The sequence below is a fragment of the Suncus etruscus genome (assembly GCF_024139225.1).
Source record: "Suncus etruscus isolate mSunEtr1 chromosome X unlocalized genomic scaffold, mSunEtr1.pri.cur SUPER_X_unloc_16, whole genome shotgun sequence".
In the NCBI taxonomy this organism is placed as follows: domain Eukaryota; kingdom Metazoa; phylum Chordata; class Mammalia; order Eulipotyphla; family Soricidae; genus Suncus; species Suncus etruscus.
In genome coordinates, this window is record NW_026060311.1 from 77,893 (window position 1) to 95,783 (window position 17,891).

At 39.7% G+C, this 17,891-nt stretch overlaps 1 non-coding gene across 1 annotated transcript; it reads left to right on the forward strand.

Moving 5' to 3' along the window:
- Positions 1–2,366: 2,366 nt before the first annotated feature.
- Positions 2,367–2,473, forward strand: LOC126000565 (U6 spliceosomal RNA). Its single transcript, XR_007492799.1, has one exon. It is a non-coding gene; the product is annotated as a U6 spliceosomal RNA (small nuclear RNA).
- Positions 2,474–17,891: the final 15,418 nt, after the last annotated feature.

Consider the following 17,891-nt stretch of genomic DNA (forward strand, 5'->3'; position numbering starts at 1 on the left):
GATCATATTGTTTAGGTATGAATAGGACACATGAATAAAAGGGCATGATTATATTGCATATTTTATCAAGACATTGTCATAATGAAAACTTTATATAAAATGTATGATTAAGCACTGAGGCATAGAGTTAGAGAGTCCACCCTATGTTTCTAGGAAGTACTATGGACAAAGAAGTCGAAGGGTTATTTTATACATAAAAAATTAAGGTATTAAAACATGTTGATAGTAACTAACAATTGTATTTCCTGGCTTTCAATCATATTCTACATCTGGTTCTTTGGATCAGTACCTTAAAATTTTAAGCCTTTGTTATTAAATGTTGATTGCTTACCTGTTCACTCTAAACAGCGGTTTTTGTTATTGCTGAATTCTTTATGGTGTAATGGTTAATTGAGGCTTTGTGTTCCCCTTTCACTGGATTTGAACAGTTCTCATCGCTATATTCTGACATCACCGGTGCTTGGAGTTTTTGCCCTATTAGACCATTGTATTTGCTTATGGAGTATTATAAGTATATATGGTTTATGTTCCAAATACCTCGTATAAGTGCTATTATTTTGTATTTGTTCTTATTCTTCTGGCTTACTTTATTTAATGTAATATTATCTAGATCTATCAGTGCTGCTACACAATACATGATTGCATTATTTCTGACCATTATGTAGTATTTCTATCTGTGTAAGTACCATATATTCATGATCCACTCATTGGTTGTTGGTTATCGATGTTAATTCTAAATCTTGGCTATTGTGCTAAGTCATGCTATAAATAGTGGAATGCATGTATACTTTGGGATGAATGTTTTTCCTTCTTGAGGACAGATACACAGGTGTACGATTGCTGGGTCAAATGGCAGCTCAATTCCAAGTTTACTGAGCACTCTCTATACTGTTTTCCATAGGGATTGATGAGATAGCATTCCAAACAGCAGGAATGAGAGTTCCTTTCTTACCACAAAGATAGTTTTTATTCTTTTTGTTATGTGCCATCCTCACTGGTGTAAGTTGTAACTTCATTGTCTTGATGTAAATTTCCCTAATGATGAGTGATGGTGAGCATGTTTTTATGTGTCTATTTGCCATCTTTTGGTCTTTTTAAAAGCAGTGTCTACTCATATCTTCTCTCCATTTTTCTGTGGCTATATTAGTTTTGGGGGGCTTTTCTTTCTGAGTGCTTTGTATTTTTTATACTAACACTTTATTTGATTGTTGACCACAAAAATATTTTCCAATTCCCTTAGCTATCCTCTAGTTTTTACCAGGCTTCTTTCATCATTCAGAAACCTTTTAGTTTGATGTAGTCCCCTTTATTTAGGTTTGGTGCTAAAGTTCTGCCATTGGCTTTCTATCATCAAATACTTTTGAAATATAAGACTTAAAGAGTTTTGCCTACATTTTCTTCAATGAACTTTATATATCTGGGTCTGATTTCAAGGTTTCTACTCCATTTTTGATTTACATTTGTATAAGGTGTGAGGTATGGGTCAATCTTTAATTTCTTACAGGTGGTTGTCTAGTTGCTCCAGCATCATTTGTTGAAGAGACTCTCTTTATTCCATTTCAGATTCTTAGCTCCTTGTCAAAAAGTAGATGACTATATATATTAAGCAGTATGTTCTATTCTGGCACATAATTCTGTGACTCTATTTTTATTTATAGTGCCATGCTATTTTGATCACTATGGCTTATAGTAGAGCTTCAGGTTAAGGAAATTTCCCCAGTTTCTTGTTTTTGAGTATGGATTTGATTAGCCAAGTCTATTTTAGTTTTTTACAAACTATATAATTGATTGTTCTAAGTCCATAAATATGATGTCTGAATTTGGATAGGCATTGCATTGAATCTATATTGTAACTTAGGTACGATAGTCATTTTGTTAATTCTTTCTATTCACGACCATTTTCTTAAGTCTCTAATTATTTTCTGAAGGGTTTAGAAGTTTTTATGGATAGGTCTTTCACTTCTCTTGTCAGGTTGATTCCTAGTTATTTGGTATTTTAGGTGCTATTTTAAATATGATAATCTCCTTAATCTCTTTTTCCTCTGTTTCAATGTTTGTATAGTGGAATGCTACTGGCTTTTCTGTATTAACTTTGTAACCAGCCACTTTTCTGTATTGGTTTATTGTTTCTAGGAGATTTACTGTGGACTCTAGGATTTTCTATGTATATCATATCATCTGCAAAAAAAAAGAGAGAATATTTGATTTTCTCTTTCCCTATTTGGATTCCTTTATTTACTTCTTCTTGTCTGATTGTTTTTGCTAGGACTTCTATTGTTGTATAAAATTGGAGAGAGGAGAAATCTTGCCTAGTTTCTGACCTTCGTGAAATGCTTTTAATTTTTACCAGTAACGGTAATTTAGTTGTGCTCACTTCGGCAGCACATATACTAAAATTGGAATGATTCAGAGAAGATTAGCATGGTCCCTGAGCAATGATGACATGCAAATTCGTGAAGTGTTCCATATATATATTTAAAACAAAAGGGTAATTTAGTTGTGGGCTCTTTTTAATGTAGATCTCTCTCTCTTTTTTTTCTTAGTGAACAATGATGCAAAGAAAGAGGACAAGGTAAAGTTACAGTGGAAGTACAATCACCCAGAGTTCTCAGAAGGAAATCCTCTGCTGACACCTTAATTTTTAATTTAGAGTCAAAGAACATTAAAAAAATAAAACAAAACCCATGTACAATTACTTTGTCCCACAATATCCGAGACTGTAGTACATTATAACATTTCTTAGCAGTACACAAAGCAGTCTAAAGCCATAACATTTACGTAACTCCTTAAACTTGAAGGCATAGTAGTTTTTTACATTTTCATGCACATGCATATTAGTTTAAGTTAACCTCAAAAGCTTACATGTATTATTTTTAAGGTTTAGAGTCAAAGGAGCACAGTAAAAACAGTGTTCAAGTGTCAGTTATCGTTTGCATAGCCCCAGCAAAGTATGGGGGACATAGAAAGGAAACCCTTGGCCTAAATACAAGGATACCCTACCCCTGGAGTTTCCTGACATAAGACCAACTCTAGGCTCCAGGCAAACAAGTTTGTCCAATCCATGTCATTGTCTGTAGTGCCAATACATTTTTATTTTTCACACAGTCACTGTTGTTGGTATCATGTTTCTGTATTGAAGATCCTGGAATCTGTGTTAAGGGAAGACTATTTTGAATAGATTGATATCAGAGCAGCAGTAGGGTCTTCCCTGGTAGAAGATTGCTTCCAGATGATGTTATAGACAACTTTGGATGTTTCATAGATGGTTTCGCTGGTTCAGATGTGAATGGAAAATGCCCATTCTTCTGAGGCTTGTGCCAGGTCATTATGTCAGTGTTCATGGTGTAAGGTCACATTGCACTACATGATTCATATGTTCCTATCTCTATTAGATAAGTACTTATTTGTATGTATAGTATTTTCCATTTTAAAGTGCCTATGCAAACAAGGACTAATGCCACGTGGCATTATCAGCGGATATGGGGGCTGCAAGAACAAGTCCAAAAATCCCTGTGACTTGGTTCAAATATAAGCATTAAACTGAGGGACTCTTTCACTAAAATTCCTTATTGTACAGATCACAAAGAGAAGAAAAGATAAAAAGATGGGAAAATAAGCAATCTAACTTAAGAAAGTGGACACAATGGTCATCGTTTAAGGGGATATTCAATAATAGTTATAGTGGTTTAGGGAATATATCTACAATATTCAAAGGAGATATGCATGTCCCTTCTATGTCATTAGAAATAGTGGAGAGGAGGGTGCTGAATCTGGACACCACTTTGATCTGTGATTTAACCTTCTGGAGTCCGCAAAATGACTGCCCACAGTTCCATACCGAGAAATGCACTTGAGTGGGAACTAATCAGAAACCTAGTATGGTAGCAACCACAGTTACATAATGAAAGAAGGAAGAGGCTGCTGAGAGTAATCAAGTAGGAAAAGAGTACTGGTCTCTTTCCAGTCTGACTCCATCCTCTCATTTTTATTTTGAATGTATATGATACCCCTGCAATGTTTTCAAAATGGAGACCAAAGTGTAAAAATACCAGTGAATGTCCTGATATACACCAGTGTTGCATTAGCCTGCCCTCCTCCCCATGCATCCCCCCTTAGGGTAGGGAGAAACAGGGGGAAAGCCTGAGGACCACTATAGAGTCCACCTGAGCCAGCATCCCCGAAGGCCTGGAGTCCAGGGGAGAAATAGGGGAACAGCTGGAGGCCTGCAAAGCCTCCCATCACCCCCTAAACTAGGGAATAGGCCTCCGGCATGGGGTGTGTCCATTAACCCCATTCTAGGAAAGAGATGGTATCCAGGATTAAAGAACCGGAAGCCAAATATCTGCCCGGCCCGTCCCCAAAGTCCTTCCCCCAAGAGTAGGGAGGGGAGAAAGCCTGAAGACCCCTAAAAGAGTTTACCTGGAACCCACTTCAGGCCAAATGAGCTGGCAACCAGGAAAGGCCTGGAGTCCATAGGGAGAAATAGGGGAATGGCTGGGCGCCTGCCAAGCCCATTGTGGGCTTTGTGGGCTTATATATAACTATCTTGAAAAAAGGTTTCTTCCATTTTCTTTTGTTGAGTGTTTTCATCATAAATGAGTGTTGAATTTTTAAATGCTTCTCTGCATTGATATGATCCTGTGATATTTGTCTTTCTTCTTGTTTATGTGGTGAATAATGTTTATTTCTTTGCATATGTTGAACCATCCTTGCACTTCTGGGATGAAGCCCACTTGATCATGCTCTATAATCTCTTTGATCTATTGTTGGATTCTGCTTGCTAGGATTTTGTTGAGAATCTTTGCATCCTTGTTTACTAGTGAGATTGGTCTGTAATTTTTCTTCTTGGCGGTGTCTTTATCAGCTTTGGGAATTAGTATGATATTAGCCTCATATAATGAATTTGAGAGGATTCCTGTCTTTTCCAAGTTTTGAAAGAACCTAAGAATCAATGGTAAAAATTCTCTGAATGTTTACTAGAATTCACCTGTAAAACCATCTTTTTCTTGATTTTGGTTCTTGAGAAGTTTCTTGATTGTGGTTTCAATTTTCTTGGCTTTGATTGGCCTGTTTAGGCATTCTACATTATCCTTACTATATCTTGGAAGATGATATTTTTCTAGAAACCTGTCAATTTCTCCTGGATTATCTAACATATCTGAGTATGGTTGTTCAGAATAAGCCCATGCGATGTCTTTTATCTTGAGATTTTGTTGTAAGTTCTCCCCTTTCTATTGTGATTCTATTTATTTGGGTATTTTCTCTCTTTTATTGATGAGTGTTGCCAGTGGTTTGTTTATCATGTTTCTTTTTTCAAAAAAACCAGCTCCTTGTATCATTGATTTTTGTATTGTTAACTTTGATTCTAATGTTTATTTCTGCTTTGGTTTTTATTATTTCTTTCCTTATGCCTGTGTTTGAGTTTCTCTGCTGCTGTTATTTCAGATTTTGATTTTGTTGTTCTTGTCTTTCCATACATATGCCTACATTGCTAAGAATTTTCTCTAATCACTGCTTTTGCTATGTCTTACAATTTTTGACAATTTGTTTCTTTATTATCATTCCTCTCAAAGAATGTTTTTATTTCTTTTTTGAGTTCATTCTTGATCCATCTGTTATTGAGCAACATGTTGTTTAGTCTCCAGGATGTTCTCCAGACCTTTTTACAGTCAATCTTAATTTCTGTTGCATATTGATCTGACAGGGTGCTTCTTATAATCCTTATAATTGTGACTTTGTACAAGTTAGATTTATATTCTAAGGCATGGTCTATTCTAGAGAAGGTTTCATGTGTACTTGAACATAATGTATATTCTATTTTTGGGGATGGATGGCCCTATCCAAGTCCATTAATCCTAGTTCTTCTAGTTTCTCATTTAGGATTTTTAGGTCTTTGCTGGTTTTCTGTCTGGTGGATCTGTCTAGTAGTGATAATGGAGTATTGAAATTTCCTACAACCAAATTCCTTCCACATATTTCTCTAGTTTTGTAAGCAAATGCCTTACATATTTTACTGACTTTATATTTGGTGCATTTGGTTATCAGATTTAGTACTTCTTGGTCTAATATTCCCCCAATCAGTAAGTAGTGACCTTCTTTGTATATATGTACTTTCTTGAGGTTAAATGCAATTTGTTCTGATATAAGAAATGCTGTCCAGGTATTTTTTGTTTTCCAATTCGATTGATTAATTGAAATCCATTCTTTAATTCTAAGTCTGTTTCTCTCCAATACTTTTAGGTGCATTTCTTAAAGACAGAAGATATCTGGGTTTTGTTTTCTAATCCAATTCTCTACTCTGTTTCTTTTAATGGGGGATTTATTCCATTGATTTTTAAGAAGATTATTTAACATAGTGGTTTGTTCTGCTATTTATTGAATAGAGTGGTTGTTGTTACAATCGGGAGTTTGGATTTGAGGAATTCATTTAGAGTTAGTTTGGATGTAAATAATATTTGTCATCTCTTTTAAAAAGTGAATTTTTAAACATTCCTCAGCTTCTTCCTCCTCCTCTTCTTTCTCCTCTTCCTCCTTTCTTCTTCCTTCATCTTCTTCCTCCTCCTTCTTCCTTCCTCCTTTCTTTTTCTCTTTTTATCTTCATTGCTGCTTTGAAAGATTTGTAGAAACGTGTTATTGTGTTTGTCAAATAGAAAAGCTAAAAGAGGTTTGGTGTGCTTAGGGATTGATTTGGGGGTTAACTTAAAGGGTTGCTAATTCAGTCAGTTAAATACCTTCCCTAATATTATTTTAAGTTCATCATTTATCTATGTGTTGACTTAATTGGAGTACCTTTTAACAAATTTTCTAGTCTTTTCTTTTTTTTCTAGACTTTTCTCTAAGTTAAAAAATTTTAATCTATTGAACTTTCTTTCAGCTGATCCTGCTATTTTGCAAAGTTTCATGCCCTGCTTAGACCATATTTTCACTATTGGCTTCTCAGCAGAAACGTGGCAGTTCATAATAGAAAAACTGGCAAAGAAAGAATTATGGCATGTAAGTAAAAAGAGGTTGTTTTCTAGTGGGGAAGTATGTATTTCATTAAATGGTTTCTTTCACTGGGTGATTCTAGATTGTTTATCTTGTTGCCACAACTTTTTAAATTATAACACGAAGGGAAACTTGTTGAGATATATATATGTATATACATATATATATATATATATATACACACATATATTCATTAGACAGTTTCCATTTCTTTCTGAGATAGGAAAAACATGGTAACCTTATGCCTTGCTCTTTCTGTTGTCTATAATTATAAAGTTCAGATACTAATGGATGTTAATTCCCACAATTCCATTTTTATAAAATTACATTTACTGGTGTGCTCCTAGTTGCCTTGCTTGAACTTCTCAGATGGTTTCTGGAGAGCTCCACTCAAACCCAGCTAGAACCAGGAGTCCACAGAATGGATCCATGAGGGGAATAGGAGGCTGAACTCTTGGTCTCATGGATGTCTTCTCCGATCATAATCCATTTACTAATTCATACTTATTCCTGAGTCCATTTCTTCATCTGTGAAATTCGGGTTGAAAATTATCTTTGGGATTTTGGTGAGGATTTAAAAGAATGGAATAACATCTAGTAATAATAGTGCTAAAATTTTTGGAGGATTTAAAACATGCCAAATACTGAATGTTTGTAATGTTTGACATATGCTAAATGACTAACAAATAGTAGTTGTTACAGATAGTGGTTTACAAGTACTCATTAGAATGGGCATTGAAGTCTGAGCCTGTTGAGTTCCCTAAAGCTGGCAATCTAGAATAGTTACCTAAAACAAAGACAGCTTAAGGATCCAGGGCTGGCTGAAAGACTTGAGACTGCCTTTTCAGAAAGATAGTGGGATCTAATGAAATTGGTGAGACTTCCTCACTTCCTCTACATGCATAGATACTTATGGGTATAGTTTTAGGGGAAATCTCCTCAAATCAAGCCACAGGTTCCCTGCAGATTATTTCCATACTCAGAGGTCCTGAAAGGGGCTGTTCAAAAGAAACCCAGGAATCCAGCCCAGGTGGCAAGTCTCAGACCCCATCAGTGAGACCAGGTTCTTGTCACATATTAGAGATGGGACATCTTGTTAAAAAAAAAAAGAAAAAAGAAAAGAAAGTCCAACCAGCCATTAGTACTGTCAGAATCCTGAAGGTGTTTAAAATAGAAAAGGTAGAAATGCCCCTGAGCGTCACTGGATGTGGCACCAAAAAAAAAAAAAAAAACCCAGAAAAGGTGGAAATGTAACATGAGCCCTTCCCCAAACTTCCTTTTTCCCTAACCTCTTCTTTGAAATGTAAAAACCCACTGGTTCTTTGCTTTTATATCTGACTTGACTTTAATTTCACCTGGTTTGGGGAGTTGATTTTAATAAAGAAAGTAATCTGGCTTTGGGCTTGAGAGAGAGGGCACATGGCAGATAGGCAGCACATGGCAGAGAGGCCCTGAAGCAAAAGCAGGCTAACTCCAATGAATCTTTTGACTGGCTTGATATTATTTCTCCACAGCTACCCTGCTCCATCATACCCATTCACCAAAGGGGTTAGAAAATGATATATTGGGGTGGTCTCCCAGCTCATGGATTTTTATTTTTATTTTACAGCATACTTGACTTGGGACAATTGGGCCTTTTTAGTGTGAGTTTAAAAATGGCTATCAGTCTGTAAGAACCTGGAAGCCACATGTGGCCGAGGTTAATTCCAGCTGTGCCATATTTCCCAGCAAGAGCAAACATGAGGGAAATTCATTTTGAGAATGAGTGTCCAGTACAGCCCTCCTAGAGCTTGGAACTCTTACTGGATGACCTTAACAGGAGCCTCTCAAATGTGCTGTTTGTGTGATCTAAGAAAAATTATTTATTTATTTCTTTAGCAATTTTAGGTAAGGTCAGTGGTTTAACAGCTGTCTCTCTGTCAGTGGGAAAGTGAGACAAGTACTGGCAAGAGAGACAGTACAGGGGTTAAAGCCTGACCTTGAATGTGGCTGGCCCCTGATTGACCCCCAGGATAGCATATGGTTCCCCACAAGTTCAGTCTGGAGTGACCCCTAAGCACAGAGCCAGGAGTAAGCCCTGGCTTCACCTTGTGTAGGCCAAATCTGCCTCCCCACCAACAAAAATAAAAAGAGTACTGATCTGTTTTATTTTATGTTTCTTAAGTGTAAATACTCTTATCCTACCCAGTTTCAGGCTCTGAATGTAACTATATAGTACATGGAGTTGAGAGAAATATGCAGCCAGCACTCATTGAGAGACTCTTATTACAGCACTCTCAAAAGGGTAATAGAGCCTGGAATGTGTGGGATTTGTGTTATCCTGATGTACTTAAAAAAGTGATTGGGTTGGGATATTTGGAAAGGCTTGAAATTTCCTTTTTGCCAAGCTTTAAGATTGGGCAGGGTGGTGCTTATGTCTCCCAGTGTTTCTTTACTTACTCTCTGCAGTAAGACTTGACAAATAAGCTGTTTCTGTCCTCAGTGGGTCCTTTGGAAACGTGAGAGAGCTGAAAAGCTGGGTCTCTTAGTCAGAAAAAAAATAGCTGGGTCTCTTAGTCAGCCTTGAAAGTGTGTTTTGTTTGTTTTTAAAGCTTAAGTCCATCCTGACTATAATAACTTTTAAAGCTTAAGTCCATCCTGACTATAATAACTTATTTCGGAACATTAATTTCCAACTTTATTTTTCTCTCCTCTCATTAGTCTTTTCTACTTCTGTCAGCAAAAGAGGACAAACTTCCAAGAAATATCTACATCCCAGAGTTGTCATTGAAAAGTCTCTTTGAGGTAAGGTGGCATCTTGAAATGCAGTTTCAAGTCTGGCAACTCTCCTGTCTTGCCACTTGTTATTTTTATTTATTTTTATTTTTTGGGTCACACTTGAAAATGTTCATGGATCACTCCTGGTTCAGCACTCAGGAATTACTCCTGGAGGTGCTTGGGGGAACCCTGTGGGATATTGGGGATTGAACATGGATCAGCCACAGGAAAGGCAAGTTCCCCTACCTATTGCACTGTCTCTTCAGCCTCTACCATTTGTTGTTTTTAATAGTCTTAAGTTTTTGCCACAAGGAATTCAGGTTTTACTAATTCCAAACTTTGTGGATGAAGGAATTTGACATTTCATATTGATATAATGATTTCCATAATTCTTTCTTGTTGTGTTTTTTCCCCTTAGAAATATGTCTTCATTGGACGTCATGAGAAAATGGATCAGCTGCCCAAGTTAGTCCAGTGGCTCTCCTCAATTGGTGCATGTATTGAGACTATAGGACCGTACCCGCTTCATGCCCTCATACGACTCTGTATCCAAGCCAGTGAGTGTTCTTTTCCTTTTTTCTTTTTGGTGTATTGGACCATACCTGGTGGTGCTCAGGGGTTACTCCTGGCTCTGCACTCAGAAATCGTTCCTGGTTCAGGGGCCATATGGGGTCTAGGGGATTGAACCCTTGTCTGTCCTGCATTAGCAAAACAAATACCCTACCGCTGTGCTACCACTCTGGCCCCAACCAGTTACACACACTTCAAGCTGCCTTTTTGGTTCCCAGCTCTAGGATTCTTCTGCGTGAAACTACAGGGTAATGTAGAATATTCAAATGACTTGGTCATGCTGATGATTTGATTATTCCCACGAATGAAGGTAGTAGGGAAGTAGCCATCATTTTGATCATTGCTGGGACCTAGTAGTGATGAGAGATTCAACACTTAAATGGCTCTCAGCTCCTCATCAGATCCTTGTAAATGGGACCTCTGAACCCAAGAAGGACATTAGCAGGCAGCCTTTGCCTGACAGAGCTCCAGAAAAACTGGGGGCTCCTACTCCTGTAAAAGGCAGCTCTGGCCTTTACTCCAGTTTTCAGCTTCTTGCACTAGCCAGGATAGAGTATCAGCCTCTGTAGAAAGGAAGGGGAAGGAGGAAAATTCCTGGAAAGCACTAGCTTTTGCTGATACAGTTTACTTGCAGAGAACTCCAGTTGTTATTAAGTTACTGTTATTTTTATTTCTAGTCTTTGTTGCATGACTATAGAATAAAATATTTTTGATATCTTAATTTCACCACCAGTATGCACATGTACAAGTTTATACATTCTAACACATACATACACACTTCCACTTTAGAAAGGAGCTTTTTTCCCCTTCAAGTATACGTGGCATCACTGTGGGACAATCACTGGCACTATGCTTGAGCCAGAGGAGGCCCATTGGTCCATTCTGTCTTCTAAAGGGAGGGAGAATGGCTGGGGAAAACCTGGGCCCCTCTCTTGGCTTTCATCAGATATTTTTCTGTTCTTCCCATACTTTATTGGAACCCTTTTAGGAACTTGATTCTTCCACAGGGGTTGGTAAGTAGATAGTGCAAAAATCAAGTCTAAATAAAGCAATCTTATTCATTCCTCCCAGTTTCACTTTAGGAATCTGGAACCCAGAGAAGTGAACGTCATTATTGTTATGAACATCATTGTTCGTCATTGTTTCTGCCCTTTATGTTAGCTACTGTGAGTACAGGCAAGGGATAGTACGTCAACTCTTCAAGTGTTTTGGGTATGTTTTTCAGAAGAAAACTAAACTTGATGATAAATAGTGTCCATAAAGTTGACACGAGTGTATGTGACTTTTCTCCTGCTAGAACAGCTTTATCCATAATAGAACTGCCATGCCCTGACTCTGGGGCGGGGGCTGCTAGAACAATCCAGGATGATGTGAATAACCTTGGATGGACTTGGGCAGCACTTTTTATTAACTTAAAGAAGGAAGATTTTCAGGGTGTTCAGTGACTTTTTATTTTTTGGGAAAGGATGCAATAGGCCAAATGTGTATTCCGATCAATAGTAGTGTAGAATGTGATCCAACCCGAGAATCAGACCTTGATTGCCAAACTGGTGTTGTCACTGACCTGTTCAGGTTTTAAGTCTTGGTCCTGTCTCCCTTGCTCAACCTCTGATGCCCCTTCTCCCAAATATCCATCTCTACCAATAGTCACCACTTTCAGGGAAGGTCCCCTTCAAGTTCTTCCTCCCCACACACACTTTGGGGGTGATCTGTAGCTCCTGACCCTGCCTCAATTTCTCAGCCCTTGGCTCCAAGTTGTGAAGCAATCCCTGCTTCAGCCTACTTGCTCACACCACTCCCCTCTTACCTTGCTTCTTCCTATGCCCTGTTTTATTCTTCCAGTGTATCAAGAATCCCTGTCTCAGAGCACTTAGGGCAGTGGTGGCCGACCTTTTTGAGCCCAAGTGCTCAAATTGCCGCACAAAACCAAAGAATTTCCTCAAAAGTGCCAGCACGTCAATTAAACCTTAATGACAAGATTTTAGTATCTAAAAACTATGCAGCACGCTCTGCATAATCTTAATTGCAGACCTTCCCGAGTGCCAGATGCAAGGCCTTCGCATGCCACCACTGGCACACGTGCCATAGGTTCGCCATCACGGACCTAGGGTGTCCAGTCCCTCCAGTAAAGCACACTGAACTTGCTTGGCTGCTTTTCTTCCTGTAGGAAAGAACATCCATTGCTCATTTTCATTCCCTTCAGGGGAAACCCATCTTTTCAGGTGGCTCATGGATCACAAGCCGGAATGGAAAGGCTGCATCAACCAGAAGGACGAGGATGGCTGCACCATCCTGCATATGATGGCCACCCATTCCCCAGGGCATCTCCACAAGCGTAAGTGCAGTGCCACACTGGAGGGCATGTGGCTGGGTGATTGCCACAGGAACCACTGTACTTTTTGTGTTTCCTCCTGTAGTAGGTCATGTTTTGTTGTTAATCAAACAAGGTGAGGGTGAGAGAAGGAAGCGTTGCTGGCCTTATGTGCTCTTTTGACCTTAAATGATATCTGGGTGGGTGAACAAAGGACATGATTTTCAGGCCATGTTTGTGCTTATTTTGTGCTCAATCTGTACTGGCTACCAAAGGCAAAGTATGCATCAGGCAACAAGCTTAGTCCTACCCTCGTGCTACTTGGAATCCAACACTGAACTCACATGTGCCCATATTTGCCAGGGCTTCACAGGCCAAATAACAGAGTGAGGAAGAACTGGTTCTTCTGGTGCAGAATGCCCTGTTATCTGATAAAACAAGAAAACTGCTGTGTGCACTCATAGGTGGCTTTCTGGGTCTTCTCATTTTTAAAAAAAATTTCCTAAAACGGGTGGCGGGGGTGGGGCGAATGATAGCACTACAGTTGGGCATTTGCCTTGTAGGCTGCCAACTTGGGACAGACCCGGGTTCAGTTCCCGTCATCCCACATGGTCCTCCAAGCCTTCCAGGAACGATTTCTGAGCGCAAAGTCAAGATTGATGCCTGTTGTGTCCCCCAAGAAAACACATTTCCTAAAACCCTAAGACCTCTCAAGCACTCAGGTGTCACTCCTGGCTCTACGCTCAGAAATCGATCCTGGCAGGCACGGGGGACCATATGGGATGTCATGATTTGAACCACCGTTCATCCTGGATAAGCTGCTTGCCTGTGCTATTGCTCTGCCCCCTCCCTTTCTTCTTTTAAATTGATATTGATAGTTCCTAGATGGACTCCTCTTAGCATTTTTTTTCTTTTCCCAATAGAACTACAGAACTTGAATCATCTTGTTCTGCCTCATAAATTGAGGTAGAAAAAAAAAGTGGATGGAACCAGGAGCAAACAGTTGCATGAACATTGAGTAGAAATTAAAAAAAACGATTAGATCTAAATACCAAATCCAAAATCAAAGGCAGCAGAATCAAGATACCCAATCCACAACAAGTTATATACAAAAAGCACTTATTACACTAGCAGTCAAGGGGCAAAGGGGGGAGGTATGGGATAAAGGCTGGGAACAGGGCCGGTGGGAGGAAAACGTTGGTGGTGAGAATGGCCCTAATGCACTCTCACTATTTACCTTAAATATAACTGTGAAAGACTTGTAATTCACATTGACATAATAAAAATTAAAAAATGTATTATGATTCATGTTTTCAGCATGTTTTTGAACTATAATTTTAATTCAGAAACTTATTGGTATATTTTTATGGAATGGAAGTTCTCATATAACTTTATTTTTTAATTATCTTTATTTAAACACTGTGATTACAAATATGATTGTAGTTGTATGATTATAGTCATGCAAAGAACACCCCCCTTCACAAGTGCAAGATTCCCACCACCAATTTCCCAGATCTACCTCCTCCCCACCCCACCACACCTGTACTCAAGACAGGCTTTCTATTTCCCCTCATTCATTCACATTGTTATGATAGTTTTCAGTGTAGTTATTTCTCTAACTGCACTCATCACTCTATGTGGTGAGCTTCATGTCATGAGCTGCACCTACATGGGAAGATGGGGGGAAATAAGGGTTGGGACTGAGGCAGTAAAAGATTAGAAATGAGCTTTGTAAGGACAGTATCAAGATGGATAGTATGCATATATAAACTATATGCATATAAAACTATCATTAGGAGACCAAGGAGAAAAAATTTCCAGTGACTGTCCCAACATAAATCAGTGCTAGAACGACCCGCCCTCCTCCCAAAGCGCATTCTCATTACTGTAGGGAGAGGTAGGGGGAAAGCCTGATGACCCCTATAGAGACCACCTGGACTGGCGCCCAGGGAAGGCCTGGAGTCTAGGGGAAAAAGAGAAGGATGGAAGGGGGCCTGCCAAGCATCCAGCTCTTCCCAGGCTAGGAAGAAGGCCTCCGGCATGGGGACTCCCAAACCCCATACCTGAGAAGAGCTGGCCTTCAAAATCAAAGGGGAAAATGGAAGCCAGATATCTGCCCGCCCTCCCCAAGCACCTCCCTCCTGGAGTATGGAAGGAGGAGGGAAGCCTGAGGACCCCTAAGAATCCACCTGAACCCACTTCTGGTCATCTGAGCCAGCACCTAGGGGTGTGGAGTCCAGGAGAAAAAGAGGGGGACGGCTGGGGGCCTGCCAAGCCTCCCAGCTCTCCCCAGGCTAGGGAGAAGGCCTCCAGCATGGGGCCTCCCCAAACCCCATCCTGGCAAGAGCTGACCTCCAGAATCAAAGAAAATAGGAAGCCAGATATCTGCCCAAACTCCCCCCATGCCCCTCCCCCCTGGAGTATGGAGGGAGGGGGGAAGCCTGAGGACCCCTAAGAGTCCACCTGAATCCACTTCTGGCCATCTGAGCTGGCACCCAGGGAAGGCCTGGAGTCAGGGGAAAAAGACAAGGATGGCTGGGGCCTGCCAACCCTCCCAGCACTCCCCTCATATAACTTTAAATTTTGACAAGTTTTCCTGACTTACAAGGATTAACTTGATATACTTATTTATTTATTTATTTATTTATTTATTTATTTAGTTAGTTAGTTATTTAGTTTGGGTTTTTGGGATACACCTACTGATGCTCAGGGATTACTCCTGGATCTGTGCTCTGAAATCACTCCTACCAGGCTTGCGAGACCATATAGGATGTCAGGGATCAAACCTGGGTCATCGGTCCCTGTCAAATGCCTTACTGCTGTGCTATTGTTCTGACCAACAAGAATTAACTTTTAACTTTTTTTTAATGGAATAGCTGCTTAAGTTACTACTCCAGAGATATTCAAACAGCAGAAAAATATGGGAAGGCTCTAAAGGTAATTATTAAAATAAATATGAACACTTGGGGGACAGGCTGGCTAGCAGCTGTTTTCCCTGAGGAGGGCTTGGGAGTTCTCAGCTTCTTTGGGCATTACCCTGTGGTCATTGTCAATGTTCTTCATAGCATCCAAGGAATCACCTTCAACTTAGCAAGTGGTCTGGGTTGACAGAACTCACTCTCTACCCTACCTAAGGGCAGAAGTCAGGCATGGGCCTGGCTGCACTCTGGTTTAGAGATCTGAGCATCTTTCCAGCATCGTGCCTGAACTGAATCGAGCTCCTTTCATGGTTAGGACCCAGAATTTTGTTTTCATGTGTGCTCTTGGCGGACTCTCACTTCTTCGGGTCACACTCATTCATTGTGTTGGGATCCCTTCTCCTGATAACCCATAGGGAGAGTATTTTGTGTGTCAACTTCTCTCTCATACTTTGGTTCTCTACGCTCTTCCCTCTTGACCTTTGACTTCTAATCTTGTTAATGCTCTCTCTTCCTGAGTTTAGTGTTTTGATACCTTTAATTCTGTTTGCAAAGTCTCAGTATTGCAGCACTTATGTTATTAGTGATTTGAATAACTGGGAGATGGAGGGTCTACATTGGCAGTTTGCTATCTTAGGGTCTATATTTGATTTCCATCTCTGGAGATACTTTATGGGTAAGAAATATGACTTAGATTTCTTTTTATAACTTTTGTGCAGTGGGAGAAGGGCACATGTAGGTGGAGAGAGAGGGAAGAACAATGCCAGGAACTGGGTCCTGATTGGGTTCAATGTGTCTGGTCAAGGTGGTACATTTTAGAAAAGCTGATGTCTGGAAATTGAGGACCAAGAATGAATTTATCTATTTGCACGCATAGATCTCTGTACCCTTGAGATACTCCTGTTCCATACTGAAAACCATTGCATCTGTGATCATGGAGACACCTTGAAGACTGGCAAATAGAGACATCTAAGCAGCAAAGAGAGATGTCATGAGGGAGGTGGAAACAGTAACAACAAAAAGACCCTGATGTGGAATCAGTCAATTGGCACTTTTCCCCATCTCCAGGCAGGCTCCCCTCGCCACGCTTTTTTCTTTTTTCTTTCCTCTCTGGGGAATAAAGAAATCTGAAGTCGCAGCTTGCAGTTATTCGTACAGCTGTAACTGTTGCTTAGTAACAAGATCCCTTCTCCTTACTTGTTGCCAAGGAGAGGGGAGAAAGGTAGAGAGGAGCGTACTTGTGAACCTCTTAAAAGCTTTTGTCCTTCCCACACCACGCAGGACTCCATGCTTCGGGGAGTTGGATGGCTGGCACAAGGCTGGTGGTTCAGGTTCCGTGAGCAGAGGGGGCTTGCTCCACTGGCCCCGGGCTGCTCAGACAGGGAACTGGGAGGAAGTGCACTCATGGGGACATCTCCTTATGGAAGGAACCATGACAACATCCCCTTGTCATTTTGGTCTACCCTAGGACAGACAGAGGGTATACAGATGCTTCTGCGCTTTGGGGCAGACCCTACCCTGCTAGATGGACAGTCCCGCTCCGTTGTGGATATCCTGAAGAAGAATAAAAACTTTAAAGCCATTGAGAAAATCAACTGTCACTTGGAGAAGCTAGCTGCATGTTCTAAGGACCTTTCAGGTATAGTTTCTAGGGGAATGGTTTTGGTGGTTTTTTGTCTATGGTGGTGGTGGGAATTAAGAACTGATTCTGTACTATTGTGTGTAGGTCACATGATATTTTCATTGATATATGAAGATGTGAGTGAATCCCCTGCCCACAGTCTCCTAGAAACTTGATTGTTGTTTTGATTTTCTCTTGAAAGCTAGAATGAGGCTGTTCTTACTGAGACAGTGTCTACGACATTCTGGAAACTTCATCAGGTTCACCATTGGATGGCATGGTGATCTTTTTTTCATATGTGCAGTAAAAAACGAAAAAAATTCAGACAGTAGTGGAGATCAGAATCATGCTTTCTCCTCAAAACAACCAAGCCAACAGTTTTCAATGAATATTTCTTTTCTTTTTAAGTCCGTCTGGGACAGCAGTGTTGTAAAAGATGAAATGCAACAAGTTACCCTTTCTTCAAAATTTTGTCTAATAATGTTCTTTGTGTTATTTATATTCTATTAATTCTAGTTTGTTTATTTTATTAAAAAATAATATCTAGACTGATTCTAAAAATAAAAATCCAGTGAATGGAACTTGTTTACTAATATGATCACATGTTGTTTTTTCTATGGATATTACTATATGAATATAGGCTAATAGGAAAGAATTACCAAATAAGATATTTGAATATGAAACATATGCACTATTTTATGTAAATACATGCAAAATATTTATGTGC